The sequence below is a fragment of the Camelus dromedarius genome, chromosome 1, assembly GCF_036321535.1.
Source record: "Camelus dromedarius isolate mCamDro1 chromosome 1, mCamDro1.pat, whole genome shotgun sequence".
NCBI classification, from domain to species: domain Eukaryota; kingdom Metazoa; phylum Chordata; class Mammalia; order Artiodactyla; family Camelidae; genus Camelus; species Camelus dromedarius.
Genome location: NC_087436.1, coordinates 24,069,769 through 24,090,004, shown reverse-complemented (window position 1 = coordinate 24,090,004; position 20,236 = coordinate 24,069,769).

The window sequence follows — 20,236 nt, the reverse complement described above, 5'->3', positions numbered from 1 at the left end:
TACCATCACATCCATGTGTACTGGATGGAGAGGGACAATGCATTGCTTCCTGTGAAAGGCGTTTCAAAGAAAAGTTTGAAGCTCAGACTTCTAGTCAGTGAAATGACCGGATTGGTATAGGGATGATCCCCAGGTCACGAGGAAGCCACTGAAATCCTCCTGAAGCTCAAATCGTATTGAGTTTAGTAGAGAAGCACTGAGCTTCTATCCTGGTTCAAATCCAACCACGAGCACTGACTCTGAGCCTTTGTTTCCTTATGTACAAGATGGAATATGAGTAGTATCCACTTTATAAAGTTGTTTTGAGTATAAAAAATGAATTAATATGTGTGCTTAGAGGAGCACCTGGCACATATTTAGGGTTAGAGGAGCATTGGTGATTGTTACTGGGGTGCTGCTGCTGCTGTTAGGGGATGAGCACCAGGGGAGAAGGTATGTGTACCGATGTCTTGTTTAACCCGAGACTGAGTATGAATTTCAGCACATGCAATACTTTGTACCTTATTAGAAGTTGAGTCTGGCTTTTAAGGAGAAATACCCACCATCTTAAAAACCAACTTTCTTCCTAGATGTCCTACATAAGATCATGTGCAGTAACTGGAGGGCACATTTTATTTGGATATGCAGTAATTTTTTTGTTTGCTTGTTTGTTTTCATTTTTTAACTTTTAAAATTTGAATGCCCTTAGGCAGGGTCTTGTACTCTCTCACTTACCCCAGTCCTTGTCACTTCCTATTGGCTTCGTTTCGCCACTTGACAATTTATATTACCTGTCTGGTTCCTGGATGCCTTTGAGTTTTAAATCCCTGCTAAAGACGGAAGTGCCTCTAACTTCCTCACTCCGCACCGAATTCCTCTTCAGCTTTAGATCTTTAAAGTGAATCAACACATTATCGCTTAGCTGGCTTCCCCCTTTCCTGCATGTCTCCTGGCAGTTTACCCAGGATGTGGAGGGCAGTGGTTGCTCTGCTGTAAGCATCTTATCCAGCTCCCTTGTGGAAGCCACTCTGAAATGGAAAGAAAGGCTTCTTTGAAGCACATATTTTGCCGGGCACAAAGCCACACATATCTGCCCAGGGACGACACCAGACTCCTGTACTGAATTCCAGAACTCTTAAGAGTTAGAGGAGGTGTGGGAATTCTCTGTGTTGATATTGTAACCTAGAGAAAAATAAAATCTATGTAAGTTGGTATATTACGGGCCTTAGCTTTTTTTAAACAAGGTCTTGACTTTAGATGGCACTATTTGCTAAAAAGCCAGCAATGCCACACGTATTGAATCTAATTTATCACCACACTGATTCCTGTAGAGAGGTGGGTGGCATAGATTTGAGGAAGGTGTAGCCACCAAATGGCTGCTCACACTAAAAATATCTAAGGTTGTATAGATGAAAAAGCCATGGGTTTCAACCATTCCATGAAAAAGCACAGAGGTCTGACTTTTCTGGTTAATCTGGTGGATGTAGTTGGCCCAGGGCTGTACCATGTGGCCATCCCCATTGATAACACCTGCCATTTCACTTAGGGCTGCATAAGGACTCCCGAAGTCTACAGTTCCCTCAAGGGCCATTAGAGTCAATGAGGAGAAAAAAATTCTTCAGAAAACACAGCGTGAATAATGGCAGCGAGAGAAGTTTCTGGTTATAGCCCACTCATATATTTTTGAAATGTAGGTCAGATCTAGAGGAAGTGAAAGAAACTTCCTGTTGAATTTTCATTTATAGCATGTGTCTGGAAATCTCTAAATGTAATTTCTTGGTGTAAAATAAACTGCAGAAATCTGGGATGTGTCAGTCTGCTTTATGTTTATTGAAGCCATTCTATTTGAAGCCAAAATGTTGTAAAATTATATAGTGGAGTGAACAGCTACAATTAGTTTAACAGACATGACCGTGTTCCTCAATTGAAAAGCTGTCAAGACTTCAACAATCAGATACAAAAAAGATCCAGGAATCCTATAAAATCCTGTCTCCTAGGAAGGATAACATTTCCCTTTGGTTGCTACACATCTCTTTCTGTATTTTACTATCTTCTACCGTCTTTTTGTGGTTGATTAAAAAAAAAAAAAAAAAAAAAGCACTCCCGGAGGGGAAGCAGTCACAAATTTTGTTTTAAAAGATTTGAATCAGTTAGGACAACTTGTATGTTTTGATGATCCCTTAACCAAGCTCTCAAAATAAACAAGGTTTGGGCAAAACTAAAAATCTCATCACTACGGTGTGATAGACATCCCATTTTAACTTATCTATAGTCTACTTTGATTTGGGGATTTGCTTTTAAATTGAGGTGAGGACTCTATTAGTTGTCAAAGTAATGCTACTCTTGATGACACTTGGTGTCACTTGGCTTTGTTTTTGCCTGTACTGAACTGTTGGCTGCCTATACAACCAGCAGTAGAAGCTCTGATTCTGCGGTTGTGTCCACCCTCGTATGCTCTGTAAAGGTAACCCTATTTCCTATCCGGGGATACATCATTGTTTTGCAGGGCCAGTCATGGTATCCCATTTGCTTTGACAGAGCAGAGAGATGGAGTGAATCTGGGTCCTTTGTGATACCATGAAACCATCAAACCCTGAAGCAACCTACAGTGAAACTTAAAAATGTGAGAGAATTTTTTTTTAATGTATAAGCCAAATTCAGTCAGGACTTCCTGTTACTTGGTTCCCCAGACACACTAATACTGCAGCAAAGAAAATATCTCTGTAATGCTGTTGGGGATGGAGCCTTCTGCTTCATGGGCTGAGCTAAGACTTTCCTTTAGAAAGACTGGAAAGACAGCATGCTATTGAGCAAAGAGGCCTGGATTTAGGGTCAGAATAACCAGTTCTAAATCTGTCATTTATTATTTGTGTGATCTCATGCAGGTAGTTTAGTCTGCCTGAGCCTCAGATTAACAGTGCTAACTCCTGGGCTGATTGTCAAGGTTAAATGAAGTAATGTGTTGGAAAGGCTGTCAGATGGAGTATCCTTCAGATGGAGTATCCTTGAGGGCAAAAATTGTGTTGTGCTTATCTTTGTTACCCCATCACAATGGCTAGCATATAGCAGAAAATACTTACATATTATCTACTTTGTGCGGTGTTTTTCATGTATTAAGTATTTTTCATGTATTTTCCAGCTCATTTAATTGTAACAATGACATATTATTACTACACTTTACAGATGAAGAAAGAGGCTCAGAGAGATCAAGTAATTTGCCCAGAGTCATCCAGACAGGAAGTAGTAGAGACAAGATTTGAATCCAGGCAGTCTTTGGAGTCTAGAGTCTCAGCTATACAATATTCTACATAGTGGAGGTTTAGTATTTATTAACTGGGTGAATGGTACCTGGTAGGAGTTCAATGAATGTTTATTGAACAAATGGGATGTAGTAGTTGAATAACAATTTCTTTTTCTTAAGAAGAAATGTTACACTTTGATTTTTTTTTATGTTGGATAAAAAGTAATTCTTCCAAATTTAATGAGCTTCTATGACCATGGGTCAATTTGGGGGACATTTTCCATAGCCATGAAAGTGGCCCCCAAGGCAGCCACCTTAGGATCAGGCCTGAATATAAGGATTATTCTCTCTTAAGTCTGGAGAGTCTCTGAAATGTAGAATACGCTTAGTTTTTCCTACTAACTTCTCTCCCAAATGGTTTGTGAGAGCATATGCTGGGACAGTTCTAGCTGCTAGAACATCCTGGTCACACACCCATGAATAGTTGTAGCTAAAGATTGGTTAGGTAGGTGAGCATCTCATTTCTCTGCCATGTCCCCTTCCCTGGGGCCCTCGGTGCCTCTGCTCCATCCTCAGCACCAGCAGTGTTCTGCTCACCACTCTACCACCTCCACCCACTCCCATTCAGACCTTCGGTCAACAAACTGTCCTGAAGGAAAGAGGTCTAACAGTGAAACCAAACACATAAATGACCAAAATAGTAAATTGCACACCAAGAAATATAATTTACTTTTAGCTTAATGAATCTGTTCTTCCTCTGATGACAATAGATAGAAGGACACATCTCAACTCCAGGAGGTCAAGCTGACAGGCCAGTAGGAAAGAGTTGGTTTGGGAAAGAAGCCTTCTCCAGAATGACAAGTGACATCTTAGAAGGAGGCCACCTATTCATATTTTGAACATTTAGTTGTCAATAACCCTGTCATCTCTTAAGTACATGGCCTTCCTCTTCTCCTTTCCAGGCCTCCTTCCCCTCCCTCCACACCTCACTCCTTCCCATCTTCTCAGGGAAGCCACAGTCTCCCGTATTTGTCGAAAGTCAACTGTAGAATGGAGAACGCAGCCATAGAACTGGTCTTTGTGGAAATATTGCTTTCAAATTACTCCCTATTCCAGACCTCATACACTTTATAAATATAAACAGAACAAGAAATTTAGCAATTTTATTTTAAAAAAGTCCTAATAAACATTAAATTCTAAACTTAGCATGGGCCAACAGAAATATAACACAAGCCACAAATGAGAGCCACATACATAATTTAAAATTTTCTGGTAACCACACATTACGTAAAAAGAAACAAGTGGAATTAATTTAAATGAAATGTTTATTTAACCTAGTGTATTAAAAATATAACCATTTTAACACATAATCAACATAAAATTATTGATAAGATTTTTAATATTTTTTTCATATTAAGTCTTTGAATGCAGTTTTACACTTATGACACATGTCAATTCAGACTAGCCATATTTCCAATACTCGGTAGCTACATGTGGCTATTGGCTACCATAATGGACTATGCACCTCTATACTATTCATATCTTTTCACATATTCTTTATTTATTTTTAATTGAAGTACAGTCAATTACAATGTGTCAATTTCTGGTGTACAGCACAATGTCCCAGTCATGCATATACATACATATATTTGTTTTCATATTCTTTTTCATTCAAGTTATTACAAGATATTCAACATAGTTCCCTGTGCTATACAGAAGAAACTTTTTTAAAAATCTATTTTCATATATAGTGCTAACATTTGTAAATCTCAAACTCCCAAATTTATCCCTTCCCACTCCATTCCCCCAAGAACCATAAGATTGTTTACTATGTCTGCGAGTGTGTTTCTGTTTTGTAGATGAGTGTCCTTTTTTTTTTTTTTTTTTTGGTTCCACATATGAGTGATATCATATGATATTTTTCTTTCTCTTTCTGGCTTACTTCACTTACAATGATGATCTCCAGGTCCATTCATGTTGCTGCAAATGGCATTATTTTATTCTTTTTTATGGCCAATTAGTATTCCATTGTATAAATATACCACAACTTCTTTATCCAGTCATCTGTCTATGGACATTTAGGTTGCCCGCATGTCTTGGCTGTCGTATATAGTGCTGCTATGAACATTGGGGTGCATGTATCTTTTTGAATTAGAGTTCCTTCTGGATATATACCCGGGAGTGGGATTGCTGGATCATATGGTAAGTCTGTTTTTAGTTTTTTGAGGAATGTCCATACTGTTTTCCATAATGGCTGCATCAAACTGTTTCCCACCAGCAATGTAGGAGGGTTCCCTTTTCTCCACACCCTCTCCAGCATTAATTTTCATGGACTTTTGAATGACGGCCATTCTGACTGGTATGAGGTGATACCTCATTGTAGTTTTGATTTGCATTTCTCTGATAATTAGCACTATTGAGCATTTTTTCATGTGCCTGCTGGTCATTTGTGTGTCTTCATTGGAGAATTGCTTGTTTAGGTCTTCTGCCCATTTTTGGATTGGGTTGTTTGTTTTTTGTTATTAAGTTGTATGAGCTGTTTATATATTCTGGATATTAAGCACTTGTCAGTCTCCTCTTTTGCAAATATTTTCTCCCATTCTGTAGGTTGTTGTTTTGTTTTGCTTATGGTTTCCTTTGCTGTTTTCACATATTCTAATTTTTCTGAACAGTTACAAATATTTTTGCATATATCTAGCCAGTTGTTCAAGCTCTCTTGGATTCTTTTGCCCTGAATTACTGGGTATACAAATATATATCACATATATTTATCTGTTACATGGATTATGCATATTCAAATATATAAGACATATTTATCCCGATGATTGATGTGGTCCATATAAATGGCCTACCATTTATAAAATCAATCTAATAATCTGCTGTGTTATTATACTGACTTGGGCATTCATCTATTGGACATGTGCGTAACTTACTATTTTTGTCTATTATAATTATTACCGCTATGAACAGCTTTTTTGTTTTTTTAGAGTAGAACTTGTTTTTCTCTTTCTTGCTCCTTTATCCCGCTATTCTACTGTCTATTTCGGGATTACAGAAAGTGAGGTTGAGAAACCTTCCTTCCTCAGTTGGTCCAGGATCAACCAACTTTCTCCTCTACAAGTGTGATCTGGGGGCATCTCTATCTTCGGTGATAAATTAAAGTCGGTTACCAATCCTGGGCCCAAAGCAGTTAATTCATGAATGTGTAAAGAAGAAACAAAGGATGGTTGGGGGCGGAGGCCTTGAAGGGTGGTGAGCAAACAGCTTCTTTCATAAAGACTTTTGCAGGGGAGAAGCAGAGCCCCCTTCCTTCTGCAGTGTAAGGAGAGGAGGTAGCAATAAAATAGAAGATATGCGTGAACATAGATATCGTTTTCCATGCGGCCCCACTGACTTGAAGACAACAATGAAAAGGCTATTATGGCTCCTATTACAGAGGTGATGGGCTGGATGTAATTAGGGATTAAATCTGAAATTCCCAGTACATACCCAGGGTCTCAGGAACTTGACAGGCTGCTATCACTCCAAGATCCCTGGGAGGGCAGCATGGCTGGCTTAATCGGGGAGAGGGCATGGGGCGGGCGGCTGCCCATAGCAGCCACTTATCACAGTGCTAATGAACAGGGAGGCCTTCTAAGGGGGGAAGAGGCGCAGTGGTGTCACTTTCCCTTTGTGTGTGCACATCAGCTGGCATCTCCGCAGGGGCGGGGACTTGTCAGAAAGGAGACAAGTTGCTAGGTAACCAGGGAGTCTGAGGGAAGCCCCTTCCCCCAGCCCCAGGAAAGCAGAGTGCCAAGGGGGCCCCAAGAAGGATTTGTCAGTTAAAAAACGAACAAAAACAACTACAGCCTGGATTGAACATAGAAGGATTAACAGCTACCCTAAGGAGCAGCAGGCTACTTTTTTTTTTTTTTCATAGGGGAAGGCTAATTGGAAGAGAATTACTGTGATCTGGGAGTTGAAGGAGAGGGAAGGGGGGAGGAATAAAGCCAGAGAGTAAAGGAGGAGCAAGTATTAAAAAGAGAGGTGGAGGGGAGGGTGTAGTTCAGTGGCAGAGCACATGCTTAGCATGTGCAAGGTCCTGGGTTCAATCCCTAGTACCTCGATTGAAACAAATAAGTAAATAATCTAATTACCTCCTCTCAAAAAACAAAAACAAACAAACAAACAAAAAAGCCAAACAAAAAAGAGAGAGAGAGAGGGAGAAGATTGTGGGAAAGAAAGCATCTCCATCAGCTCTGGAAATGACCCTATTACAGGACAGGGTACTGGGGCCACCATGAACTCCAGGGGCCTCAGGGGGTAAAGGCAGTCTGTGCAAAAAACAGGCTAAAGCATGGTCTCTGGACCAGCCTTGTCTTCTCTGGAAACTCGTTGGAAATGAATCCAGGCCGACTGCTTCAGACACTGTGTTCTAACAAGCTCTCCAGGTTATTCTGAAACACACGAGTCTGAGAGCCACTGCTGCAGTGGAATGAGACAGATTTTGGAGGGGTGAGGAGAGGGGTGTCAAAGCAAAGATCGCACCAGGCAAAGTTAAACAGGCCCAGGAAACTTGATTCAAGGCTACTGCAATAAGGGAGAAAGGCCAGAACTCAGCTCCTGGGGATCAGAGGGCAGAAGGGTTTTTAAAGGCTGGGGTGAGGTAGTGGAAAACTACCAGAGGACATCAGGGGGCTGTGTTTGCTCATAAACTTCTATCTTTAAGGCAGAAAGTAGTTTTACAACTTGGAGCAAGGTGTTCCTCTCATGTTAGGCTCCTCCCTTCCCTCAGAGGCTGAGAGAGAGAGAGAAGTTATCTCCTCTGATGATTATAATTCAGAGACGATCCCCAGGTCCTAGAGAAGGACGTTCCTACCTTGTGAGACTGTAAGAGGCTTTTGCAAAGATATACATACATCTCAAAGGGTCAGAGAAAATTTGTAATTACAAGTTTTCTAATGAATATGGGCTAAGCACAGGCAGGTGAGAAAGAAACATGTCTTAAAGTTCTCAGTCAAGCTGTAGGGAACGCTAAGGCTGTCTTGTTCTGGGGAAGGGAGACCCTTGGCACAGTCAAGCACACGTTGTCCTGTCTTTGAATTGAATTCTTCTGCTTCTCTTGGTAATTCAGCCCCTCACCACATGCTACAGAGCCATATTGAAGGTGGCAGGAATGAAAGGCAGTTTATTACAGAAGGTGACTTCGTCAGGTGATGGAGGGAGAGGGATGGAGCGGGGTGGGGGATGGAGAAAACTGGCTTGTGCAGAGTCTTTTCCCTCAATGCTGCTGCTGCTGGCTGCATTTCTTTCATGAGAAACCCGACAAGGGCACACAGAGGGAGGGCAGCTTGGGCGTGTTTCACCTGATTCTCTCAAAAGGTTTTCCGAACAGCTGGAGCAAAGCCTCCATGGTTAAGATCACAAGCCCATGGCTGTTCTGGCCAGCTTCAACCAGGTCTTTACTGCTGCACCAACAACTGTGACTTCCCTTAGACTTGTCTCTGAGGGACTTGGCCAAGATGAATTGCCTTTCAAGATGAATTTACTGGAAGGCTTCGTGCCTCCAACTGTAAGGTTCTGGGGGGTGTAGTCACCCTCATATTTGAGCATTAGAAGGCCTGCCAGCAAGGCTGGCTTTCTTCCCATCCCCATTGTCTGCTGTGGTGGTGCCTCTTCCACACAGCAGGTGACTTGAGCACACAGCATGGACCAGGGTTGAACTAAACAGTGACTTTTTAGGTAACCTGCCCTACTCCCCTCTTTTTTTTTTTTTTTTTTTTTTTTTTCTTTTCTTGGAATGGTAAGGAGGCAGCTGCTCCTGGAAACCTAGCCAAGGCCAGGTGTGAGAGTTTGGCTAGTGCGCTGTGGGAGGCCGTGTGTTTGATCCTGGTCACCACACACCCTATGGTACTGTGGCTCCGCTGACCTACCTCCTGCTCACCTTAGGGGTGAGGCCACCAGGACCAAGGGCTCTGATGCTTAAGACTGACTCAGCTGAGTACCAGTGTCTGCTGCCTCCCAGCTCATATGTAAGATCCTTCTGGGCCAACCAAAGGGTGACATTTAATAAATAAAAAACCTATGAAAATGTCCCTTGTTATCATTTTACCCTGTAATCACTGGCTTGTTTATATTTCTAAGCTGTGGGCTTCTCAAGACAGGGCTGAATCTCAGTCAATGCCTGTGTCAATGTGTGAGTAAAAGAATGAATGGGAGGTCCCAGGGCTCCTGTTGTCCACTCTATGGTTACCTCTTACTGTCTTTTTTCCTTCTATTTTTGTTTGTTTTTTTTAAATTATTTTTTTATTGAGGTGTAATTGTACAATATGATGTAAGTTTCAGGCATACAACATAGTGATTCACAATTTTAAAAGTTATACTCCATTTATAGTTACTGTAAAATATTGGCTCTGTTCCCTGTGTTGTACAGTAAATCCTTGTAGCTTATTTGTTTTATACAGGGTAGTTTGTACCTCTTAATCCCCTACCCTGTCATGCCCTTCCCTCTTTCTTCCTTCTCCCCACTGGTAACCACTGGTTTGTTTTCAGTATCTGTGAGTCTGCTTCTTTTTTGTTATATTCACTAGTTTTATTTTTTAGATCCCACATATAAGTGATATTCATGCAGTATTTGTCTTTCTCTGTCTGACTTATTTCACTTAGCATAATGCCCTTCAGGTCCATCCATGTTGTTGCAAGTGGCAAAATTTCATTCTTTTTTTTTTTATGTCTGAGTAGTATTTCATTGTATATATACACTACATCTTCTTTTTCCAGCCATCTGTTGATGGATATTCAGGTTGCTTCTACATCTTGGCTATTGTAAATAATGCTGCTAGTCTCTTACCATCTTCTATTTCGCCCATAAAAGTGTTTCTGAGCTCCAGAGACAAAACTATGTTCTTCACCATTCTTAAGAGTTTGAGAATTGCTGCTAGAAGAACTGTGAGTAGATCGGCATCTTGGTAATATTCATGGGTATTAAGTTAATTTAAAAAATTAAGTTAACCAGAGAAGAACATTGTCTAGCACATGGTAACACTTTTTGGTTGAACTGCTAATAATGCAGTGAATACAGGGGAAATGCCCATTTGTGGAAAAGATTTACAGAAATGGCCAAACCAACATTTTTTAGAGTGTGAATTAGTCTAAGATAAAAGATTAATGCAACTGCACCATGAATAATTCACCAAGGAAATTATTTAGTGAGTGCTTACTGTGTGCTTGGCAGGCACCTGGCCAGACACAGAAATGCTAAGTAAGACCCCGTTTACCACCTGCAGGTCTCTGAAAGCAAGATGCCCCGATGATGAACGGAGAAGCCCAGGGAGCCTGGAATTGTGCACATAAAAATAACATTTCCAAGGCAAACGGTTTTAAGGAGACCCATTTAAAAGACCCTATTCTAAATAAATGTAAACCAATGACAACATTAAATGGTTCCTATTTTAAACTCTTGGTCCTGAAGAACAAAGTGATTTTCCTTGTGCTATAAACTCTCAACACAGCAAAACCAAGTATGAACTGGTTTTAGCCATAAGAAGAAAAGGCTGGATACGAAGCAAGCCACGTCCCTGCATAGCGTCTTTATTCCATCTAATTTTAAGGAGCAAGCCGAGATGCTCTTATAAGCATTTGCATTGCAAAGTAGGCTGGAAATTGGCCTTGTTTAAACAAGCACTCCTGGCAAGGCTGCCCTCCGTCGCCCACCCTTGGCAGCAGGGACCTGCTGGCCATAAAAGAGGCAGCCACGTGAGCGGTGCAGCTGAAAAGAAGCCTTTGAGTGGCTCAACTGTTTAACTAATTAATGCATGTCTCCCCCTAAGGTTAGAAACGAAGGGAAGGGGGAAGGAATCTGTGAGTGATACACCACTCTGGGTCCATTATGTGCCTCCAAAGAGAGATGCGAGGTCCCCACGCTGCGTGCAGCTCTTCAAGCCTCTTGCAGAATCCTCTCTAATCCCCGGCGTTCCCTGGATCACAGCGAGGCCTTTGGCGGCAGAGCGCCTCTCGATGGGTCGATAACCACAGGGAAGACTCTAAAGCTGCTTTTGATCCTGGCATAAATCAGAAGGAAAAAAAATCCACGACTCCCACCGTGGAAAACTTTAGTTACCTAAACTGGGGTATTTAAAAACTAAGCAAAACTTTGAGAGGACCGTAACGTGACCCACGATAAAGGCGGAGAGCTCCCAACACAAACAACTGCTTTTGTCGGATGCAGAGTATTTGTCTCCGTCTGACAGCCATCCCCAGAAACCCACGGGCTGGAGGACAGCAAATGGGGAGGTGTGAGGGTGGGTGGGGGGGCTAACCAGGTGAGAGCCAGTGTTCTGTTATGTGACAAAGCCACATCTGTCACACCTCCCCTCTCCCGTTACCCCTAGAGCCAGAGCTTTGCAAAATTATGAAGAGAAATCTAGGTTCAGTATCCTAGACAAAACTCCCCCCTTTATTATTATATATTTATTATTATTAATTTTTTTCCCTATGTTGGTTTGCTTGGGCTGCCATCACAAAGTACCACAGGCTGGGTGACTTAACAGCTCTGGAGGCGTTAAGTCCAAGAGCAGGATGCTGGCAGGGTTGGTTTCTGAAGATGCCTTTCTTCCTGGCTTGCAGACAGCCGCCGTCCCATGTGTCCTCATATGACCTTACCTCTGTGCCTGAGAACTCCTCCTGCCTCTGCCTCTTCTTGTGAGGTCACTGGTCCTATTGGATTAGGGCCCCACCCTTATGACCTCATTTAACCTGATCGCCTACTTCAAGGTCCTATCTCCAGATAGAGTCAGTCACATTGGGAGTTAAGGCTTCAACATCTGGATTTAGGGGGCATACCATTCAGTCTGTAACACATCTGCTTCTTTTCACTTTAGCAGGCCTGTCCTTTTTACTTCTCTCCACAAAACTCTTATCAAAATATTTACTCAGGAAAGGGCATAGCTGGCACTGCTTTAGGAATCTGGGCAGGGCAGGGGGTGGTGTGGAGAACTGGCTGTGTGGGAGGTGCCCTTTGTTAGAGTCCCCTCCAGGTGTGATGAGTGTAAAATAACTAGACTGCAGGGCAGAGAACGGATGGTAACACGGAGTGCTGGAACCAAGCGGCCACCACACTGTCTTACTTCTTTTCACATTCAGCTTCTCACACTTGTTTTATCCATTTTTTCAATTCCCTTCATATCCAGCCTAGCCTGGCTTCCACCACAAACCCGAAAGGTTCTTATTGAGATGGCTAAAAACTGCCTTCTAACCATCTCCTTGCATTACTCTGTAAAGGAACACCTGCTTCTGTGAGTCTGCATTTTCACACTTCAGACACCAGATGTGGGTTTATTTCCACACTGACCCATTCTGCAACACCAGCTGGGCGTACTACAATTCAATTCCATTCTGACATTCCCTATCTTGAGCTAGGATCGGATTTCACAGGTAAGGTCTCAGTCCCACAAGACTGTCCACCAGGCCCCACACCATGCCAATCACAAGTCCAGGTTGTCACCTGTGTTTCTGACCTACCGGCTGTAAGTTGGAGGTTTTCATGACCTCCTCCTCCAGGTCGATTAATTTGCTAGAGAAGGTTACAGAACTCAGGAAAACAGTTCACTTCCTAGGTTACCAGTTTGTTATAAAAAGATCTGTCAGAAGCAGCCAGATGGAAAAGATGCATATAGCAGTATGTAGGAATGGGCACAGAGCTTCCAGACTCTCTCTGGGAGTGCCATTCCCCCTGTACCTCCACACGTTCACTGTCCCAGCAGTGATCTGAACCCCATCCTTTTGAGTTTTTATGGAGGCTTCATTACATAGGCATGATTTATTTTTAATTTTTTATTGAAGTATAGTCAGTTTACAACGTTGTGTCAATTTCTGGTTTACAGCATAATACTTCAGTCATATAGGAACATACATATATTCATTTTCATATTCTTTTCACCATAGGTTGATATTGAATATAGTTCCCTATGCTATACAGTATAAACTTGTTGTTTATCTGCTTTATGTATATTAGCTAGTATCTGCAAATCTAGAACCCCCAATTTATCTCTTCCCCCTCTTTCCCCTCCAGTAACCATAAGCTTGTTTTCTATGTCTGTGAGTCTGTTTCTGTTTTGTAAATAAGTTCATTTATCTTTTTTAAGATTTTACATATAAGTGATATCATATGGTATTTTTCTTTCTCATTCTGGCTTACTTCACTTAGAATGACAATCTCCAGTTTCATCAATGTTGCTGCAAATGACATTATTTTATTCTTTTTTATGGCTGAGTAGTATCCCATTGTATAAATATACCACAGCTTCTTTATCCAGTCATCTGTCGGTGGACATTTAGGTTGTTTCTATGTCTTGGCTATTCTAAATAGTGCTGCTATGAACATTGGGGTGCATGTATCTTTTTGAATTAGAGTTCCTTCTGGCATAGGCACAATTGATTAAATCATTGGCCACTGGTAACTAATTCAATCCCCAGCCCCTCTTTCCTCCCCAGAGGTCACAGAGTGGGGGGGAGGGGCTGAAAGTTCCAAACCTCTGATCACATGGTTGGTTCTCCTGGCAACCAGCCCCCATCCTTAGGGGCTTTACAAAAGTCCCCCCCCCCACCATTGATACACACTCGGGTGTGGCTGAAGGGTTCGTTATGAATAATAGGACACTGTTTTACCTTTATGGCTCCGGAGCTATTTCAGGATCTGAGGCCAAAAGACTAAATATTGTAATACAAGATGCTTCTGTTGCTCTTATAGCTAGAAAATTCCAAGAGTTTTAGGAGCTCTGTGCCAGAAGACCAAACACGTATTTGTTATTATCAGTCACGAGGTCATACACACCTATGCACTCTTCATTCACTTGAGCATGCATTCAACTGAGCACTGCATTTAGTCACAATCTGCTTTCCCCAAGTTTGCATACCTGGGGCCTGGCTTGCAGACAAATGGATCTTTGGTTCTTGGATCATCTCCTTACTAGACTAGGTTGTCAGGTTGCACATAAAAATTTCTCTCCTCTTAAATCTGAATTAGAAAAGTGCTTTTCAGATTTTAAACACTGTCGCTTGTGTGATGTCATTATATCTTGGGTAAGAGGAAAGTGATCAAGTTGCTTCATTAGAATAATTCCATGCCTGCTGCAATTCTGTATTTGGGGGAAGGAGCAGAATTCCTCTAACAGGTTGATAGCTTTTTTATTTTCAGGAAAATACCTTGATAGGAGATAACAGGTGGGATCTTCATGGTGGCAAGGGCTGTGAAAGAGCTGCACCGCTGCATAGACATTCACTCTATATGAATTTAAGAGCGTTATCTTAGAGGCTTGCAGTAAAGGGGGCTTGGGGGACCAGGTGACCCAAGAACAACTTAGGTTGCTTCCATATTTTGGCTATTGTAAATAGTGTTGGAAAAGACAAAAACTCTAACTGAAAAAGATACATGTGCCCCAGTGTTCATAGCAGCACTATTTACAATAGCCAAGATATGGAAGCAACCTAAGTGTCCATCAACAGATAAATGGATAAAGAAGATGTGGTATACTTATACAATGGAATATTACTCATCCAGAAAACAGAATGAAATATTGCCATTTGCAATACTGGATGGACCTTGAGATTATCATACTAACTGAAGTAAGTCAGACAGAGAAAGACAAACATATGACATCACTTATATGTGGAATCTGAAAATAATACAAATGAATCTATATACAAAACAGATACAGACTCACAGACATAGAAAACAAACTTGTGGTTACCAAAGGGGGAAAAGGGAGTGGGAAGAGGGATAAAATAGGAGTATGGGATTGACAGATATAAATTATTATACATAAAATAGATAAGCAACAAGGATTTACTGTACAGCGCAGGGAACCACATTCAATATCTTGTAATAGCCTACAATGGAAAAGAATCCGAATCAGTTTGCTGAACTCCTGAAAGTAACACAATATTGTAAGTCAAACACACCTCAACAAGAAAAGAATAGTAACACACACACAGAGACAATAAAATGAGGCTGCTTGCCTGGGCTTTAATCCAATCTGACTGGCGTCCTTATAAGAAGAGAGTAAGACACACAGATAGACCAGGGATGCACACAGAGAAGCACTGTGTGAGGACACAGGGAGGCAGAGGCCATCTGCAAGCCAAGGAGCGAGTCCTCAGAAGAAACACAAACTGTCCTCACCTTGATCTTCACTTCCAGCCCCCAGAGCTGTGATACTTTGTTAGGGCAGCTGTGTAGGCTGAGACAGGCCCCGTGGATGGGCATGTCTGCGTCCTGTGAACGCTGTGATGTGCGTGAATGTTGGGTCGGTGGGAAGGATGTGTGTGGGAAATGGCCCACCAGTCGCCATGGGGACTGACTGCAGGCCCCGACTCGGCAGCACCCAGCCTGGCTGTTGCCCTCTCCCTTCAGGACATGGTATATTCCCTGATGTGGGTGGGAATCGTGCCCCTGTGTCAGGGGTGGAGAGAAAATAGAATCAGAGATGTGGGTTAGCAGTAGGATGGGGAAGGAAGAAAAAAGCAAATTCATTTATAGTCTGTGGAGAGCCAACCAAGGATCCCGGTGGGAAACAGGGCCAGGCAGAAGGCTCCGCTTTCCTAAATAGAACTCTGTTTTGACACTCTCGCTGCAGCTGTTCTCCCCCACGCTTGTCTGTCTCGCCAAGCGCACGGATAAAAAGTAGGACTGTAGCCTCTCACTGCGCCATCTGGTGGCGCTCAGGGAGAGGTACAGTGGTTCTTGTGCACATGGCTTGGTCTCCCCCAAACGCCTTCTGTTCTTTAACAGTAATCGAAGGGTGGATACACAGACTCTAGGGAAGAGTGGGGTATTGGAGAGCACTGGACTGGAGTTAAAAGTGAACTCTGGCTTTGCATCTTATTAACTGCCTAATCTTTGGCAAGTTAATGAATCTGTAGAAAATATAGGTGACGAATACCAATAGGATTTTGGAAGGATTCATTGTGATAAAGGTCCTCAGAACAGGAACGTGGTGCCTCAGGAAATGCATCATCCCTCCTTTTCTTCACTCCTCCTTGTCTTTTCCTGTCTTACATGGTTTTGTAAATAATCAAAAGTTAGTACTGCTGCAGTCACTGCCTTTTTAATTTTAGCAGAAGGGTTGGGGGACAGGGGTTTGGGAGAACCTGAGCCTGTGTGTTGGGAGAGCAGGAGGGAATGGGTCGCAGGAGTCCCAGTGGAGGCTGGGATACTGGCAGGAATCGGAGCCGGTGTCCTCAGACCTGACCTTGACTTCTTGTTTCAGAAGAGGAGCCTGCCTACCGGTGATCAGGGACAGGAGGTGGTGGGCTCCCATCACCTCAGGCATCCAGGCACTGGTGATTATTTGCAGTTTTTCTTTTTGAAATCTCCTCCAGGTCTAGGAATATTATAAGTCTGTGAACTAAAGCAACATTGACAAGAACCTCCATCAAAGGCACCAATTCTCTAAACAGGTAATGTGAAACAGGCTAATGTTATGCACATGTAGAACATTTGCAATTTGGGTTAAAAGTAAGACGAAGGAGAAAGAGGAGCGTTGCAGGCTGAATAAGGATGTCAACCTTATTTGAAGGTAACTAAAATATTTTCCCCACACATTAAAAACAAAAATAAGTAAATCTGATGGTCTCTCTCCTGCTAGCCCTGAGAGATAGGCGTCTGTTTACATATGGTGGCTCTTATGGGAGCCATGTTGTTCTTTCCTGGGGGCTACATCTGTCTTACCTAACACACTATCCTTCAAATACATGATTCAGTTGGACAAAGATGTCGACTAAAGACCTGAAAAATACTCATCACAAGGGGAATAAGATTCAGGGACAGGCTCTGAGCCCTCTTGGAGCCCTGGAGCCTTAAGATCCATGACCTGGACCATCTTTGGTGCCCTGGGCTGCTACTTATTGCCATTGACACACAGACACTTTGAACTGAACCTCCTCCTTTTACCCAATTCCTCTCTCAAGTCAATTGCACTAATGATTTAAATTAAAATCATTAATCTACCTGATTGCTCAAGTCAGAAGCCAGAAATGTAAGAATTTTAACTCCTGCCTTCCCTCTACCTTCCCCCTTTATCAGACATGTTAGTGCACTGTGCCCAGTGTTCCTGACCTCAGCTGTCTCCTGAGTCCTCAGCCACATGCTGTACCGTGGCTCTGCCACGGCTGACTGGCTCTCTGTGGGGTATCTGTAGTCTCCCATCTGAGGACCACTGGCCATACTCCTGGTGTCCCTGGCTTCAGTCTGAAGTGCCACACTGCTGTGCATGGGGTGATGTTAGAGGGACCAAACGATGCAACCTGGAAGGTTGAGTCATTGACTTGTAATGAGGGTGTTCCAATGACTGCTCGGATGTGACAAATCACCCCAAAGTTAAGGGGTTTAAAACAACCATTTAATTAGATTTGTGGATAATGTGGTCAGTAGGGTACAAAAGGGCTGGCGTGTCTGCTCCTCTGTGTCTGAGGCTAGAGCTGGGAGACCCACGGCTACGAGTGACTACGGTCGTGGGCTGGAATCATCTGAAAGTATATTCACTCGCAGGTCGGGCAGTTTTTGCTGGCGGTTGGCTGGGTGTGTGGTTGGAGCTGTCGGGCAGAGCCCCCACATGTCGGCTGTCTGTGTGGCCTGGGCTTCTTCCCAGCACGGTGGCCTTAGAGTTGTCAACTCCTTCCAGGACAGCCAAGGGCTCCAAGCACAGGTGCTCCAGGGAGCAAGGCAGAAGCCGTGTGGCTTTTTGTGACCCAGCCTTGGAAGTCCTACAGCATCACTTCTGCTGCGTTCTCCTGGCTATGTTATTAAGGCCGGTCCAGATTCACAATGAGGATGTAGTCCCCAGCCTCATGATGAGAGAAATGTCAAAAGAATTTGCAGACATGTTTAACAATGTCCCCAGGAGGAAACTTTGAACAGTGAGGAGAGGAGAGAGAAGATACATTCTCTTCCCCCTCTCTAGTGGACTCTTCTGAGGTGCGGTTATTCTGACAGCCCACCCACAGATACCCTGCGTGGCCGCAGGGGTGCCAGTTCAGTGACCATCTCTACCTCATCACAGTTCATCAGAAGCAGTGGTCTAGGTGGAAACACCCTGCTTCCCATCCTTCTGCCTTACTTCCCCGTCCCTCCCTCTTGCTGTCCTGGAATTGTGCCATCCAAATAAAGCACTGGCATTGAAGCCTTGCTTCTGGCTCCGCTGCTTGAGGGAGCATGAGCTAAGATACTTGCCTCGACTATTCTGTCACCCAATTCCATTGATTTATTCTTTTAAGTATCTTTCATATTCATTCACTTTTCTCCATCCATATGGACATTCCCCAAGGCCAGGTCACATCTCCTGCCACAATATTCCATCCCAGCAGAGCCTTTTAGATCTACACTAGGGATTCTCCCCCATCGGCCCACGAGGAAGTCAGAGTGATCTTTTGGAAACAAATCTCACCACCAAACTTTTCAGCCTAAAACCCTTTAGTGACTCCTCATCCTTTTTATAAAACCGGGCTTCACCTCAGCACCGCTGACATCTTGAGCGAGATAACTCTTTGTTGTGGGGCTGCCCTGTGCGCTGCAGGGTGTTTGGCAGCATCCCTGGCTTCAGCTCACCAGATGCCAGTAGCAGCCCACTCCCCAGTTGTGACAAGTCCAAATGTCCCTGGTAGGGGTGGGGGGCGGGAGGCAAAATCGTCTTGGTTGCTAACCTCTGGTCTCATGTGATCACACTTGATGTGGCCCCGAATAGTGGCCACCCTCTCCCGGGTCTTTATGTCACAGCCATGCTGGGCTGCTCTCAGCATCCTCGGACCACGCCCCAGCCTTTCCCACTTCAGGCTTTTGACGGCTGTTCTCAGCTTAGAACATCCCCCTTTCTCCTGCCTGTCCACCCCCAACACACACACCAGCACACCATTCACCCACCTCACGCTTTATTATCGGTCCTCAGCTGAAACGTCACTTTTGTGAAGGCGCCTCTGATCTCCCAGACCAGCTGAGTCCCCTGAGGCAATGTTCCCATGGCAGCTGTGACTTCTCACTCACAGTGTCCGTCACAGTGATCGTGAGCTAATTAGCCTCGGGAAGCCCTGTTAATGCTTGTCCTTACACCTCCGTAAACTCTACCGGAGCAGAGCTGCTGTCATCCTGCTCAGCCCAGTGTCCCAGTACTTGGCACAGGACTTCGTGTGTGGCAGGTCTCAGTGCATTTGATAAAGAATGAATGAATGAATGGGCAGATCCACTTCTGTGTATTCTTGAGAATATTCAGATCCCTTCCTTTCTTTGCTTTAGATTTCCGTCTGTCACTGAAGTAAGGCTGTCACTGCAGGCATGGGGGAAGTTCCCATTCACTGATGTTTTACCAACCAAACTGCCTGATCCTGAGAATTTTCCAGACTCCGTCCAGCTCTTTGACCTGCTCCTTTACAAAGAATTTATGTCAAATACTTGGCAGAGTACTTTTTAATTTTACTAAACTACTCTAGAAGCAGAGGTGCACTGAAGGATCAAATAAAAATCCAAGGTCTGATACTTGATTCCTCAAAATACTTACTGGAAAATGGAACCGATCTCCTCTGTTGGCTGTTTGCCCACCAGATGGGGTTTCTGTTGTCTTTTTCACTGCTTGCTCCTGACTACCTTGTGCTGCCTCCATCAGGGATGCCAAATTGGAAGTGTCATGTCCTGTTTTGGGACCCTTTCTCAATGAAATGTAAGCCTCTAGGGCAGAGCCTTGTTTTGAGTGGGTCAGGACGAAGGGTTAAATCCTGGTAATTTTTACATTTAAGCACCTGTAGTTTTTGCTCCTACCACAAGGCTCTTGCTGGAAATGGTCAATATGTTATTTCTGAAAACCTGACATTTTTCAGGGCATCGTTTAGAAATGATTCTGTCGAACAGTTTCTGTTAACTGACTTGGTTCCAGTTTTGCTGATGTGCGGTCCAAGAGGCGTCTGGAAAGCTGGAGGAGGAAGCTACAACTGAGTCCTGAGGCCAGTTGGTCCTGAAAACTCCCAGCTTCCTTCCAAGGTTGGAAGTTCTGGTAA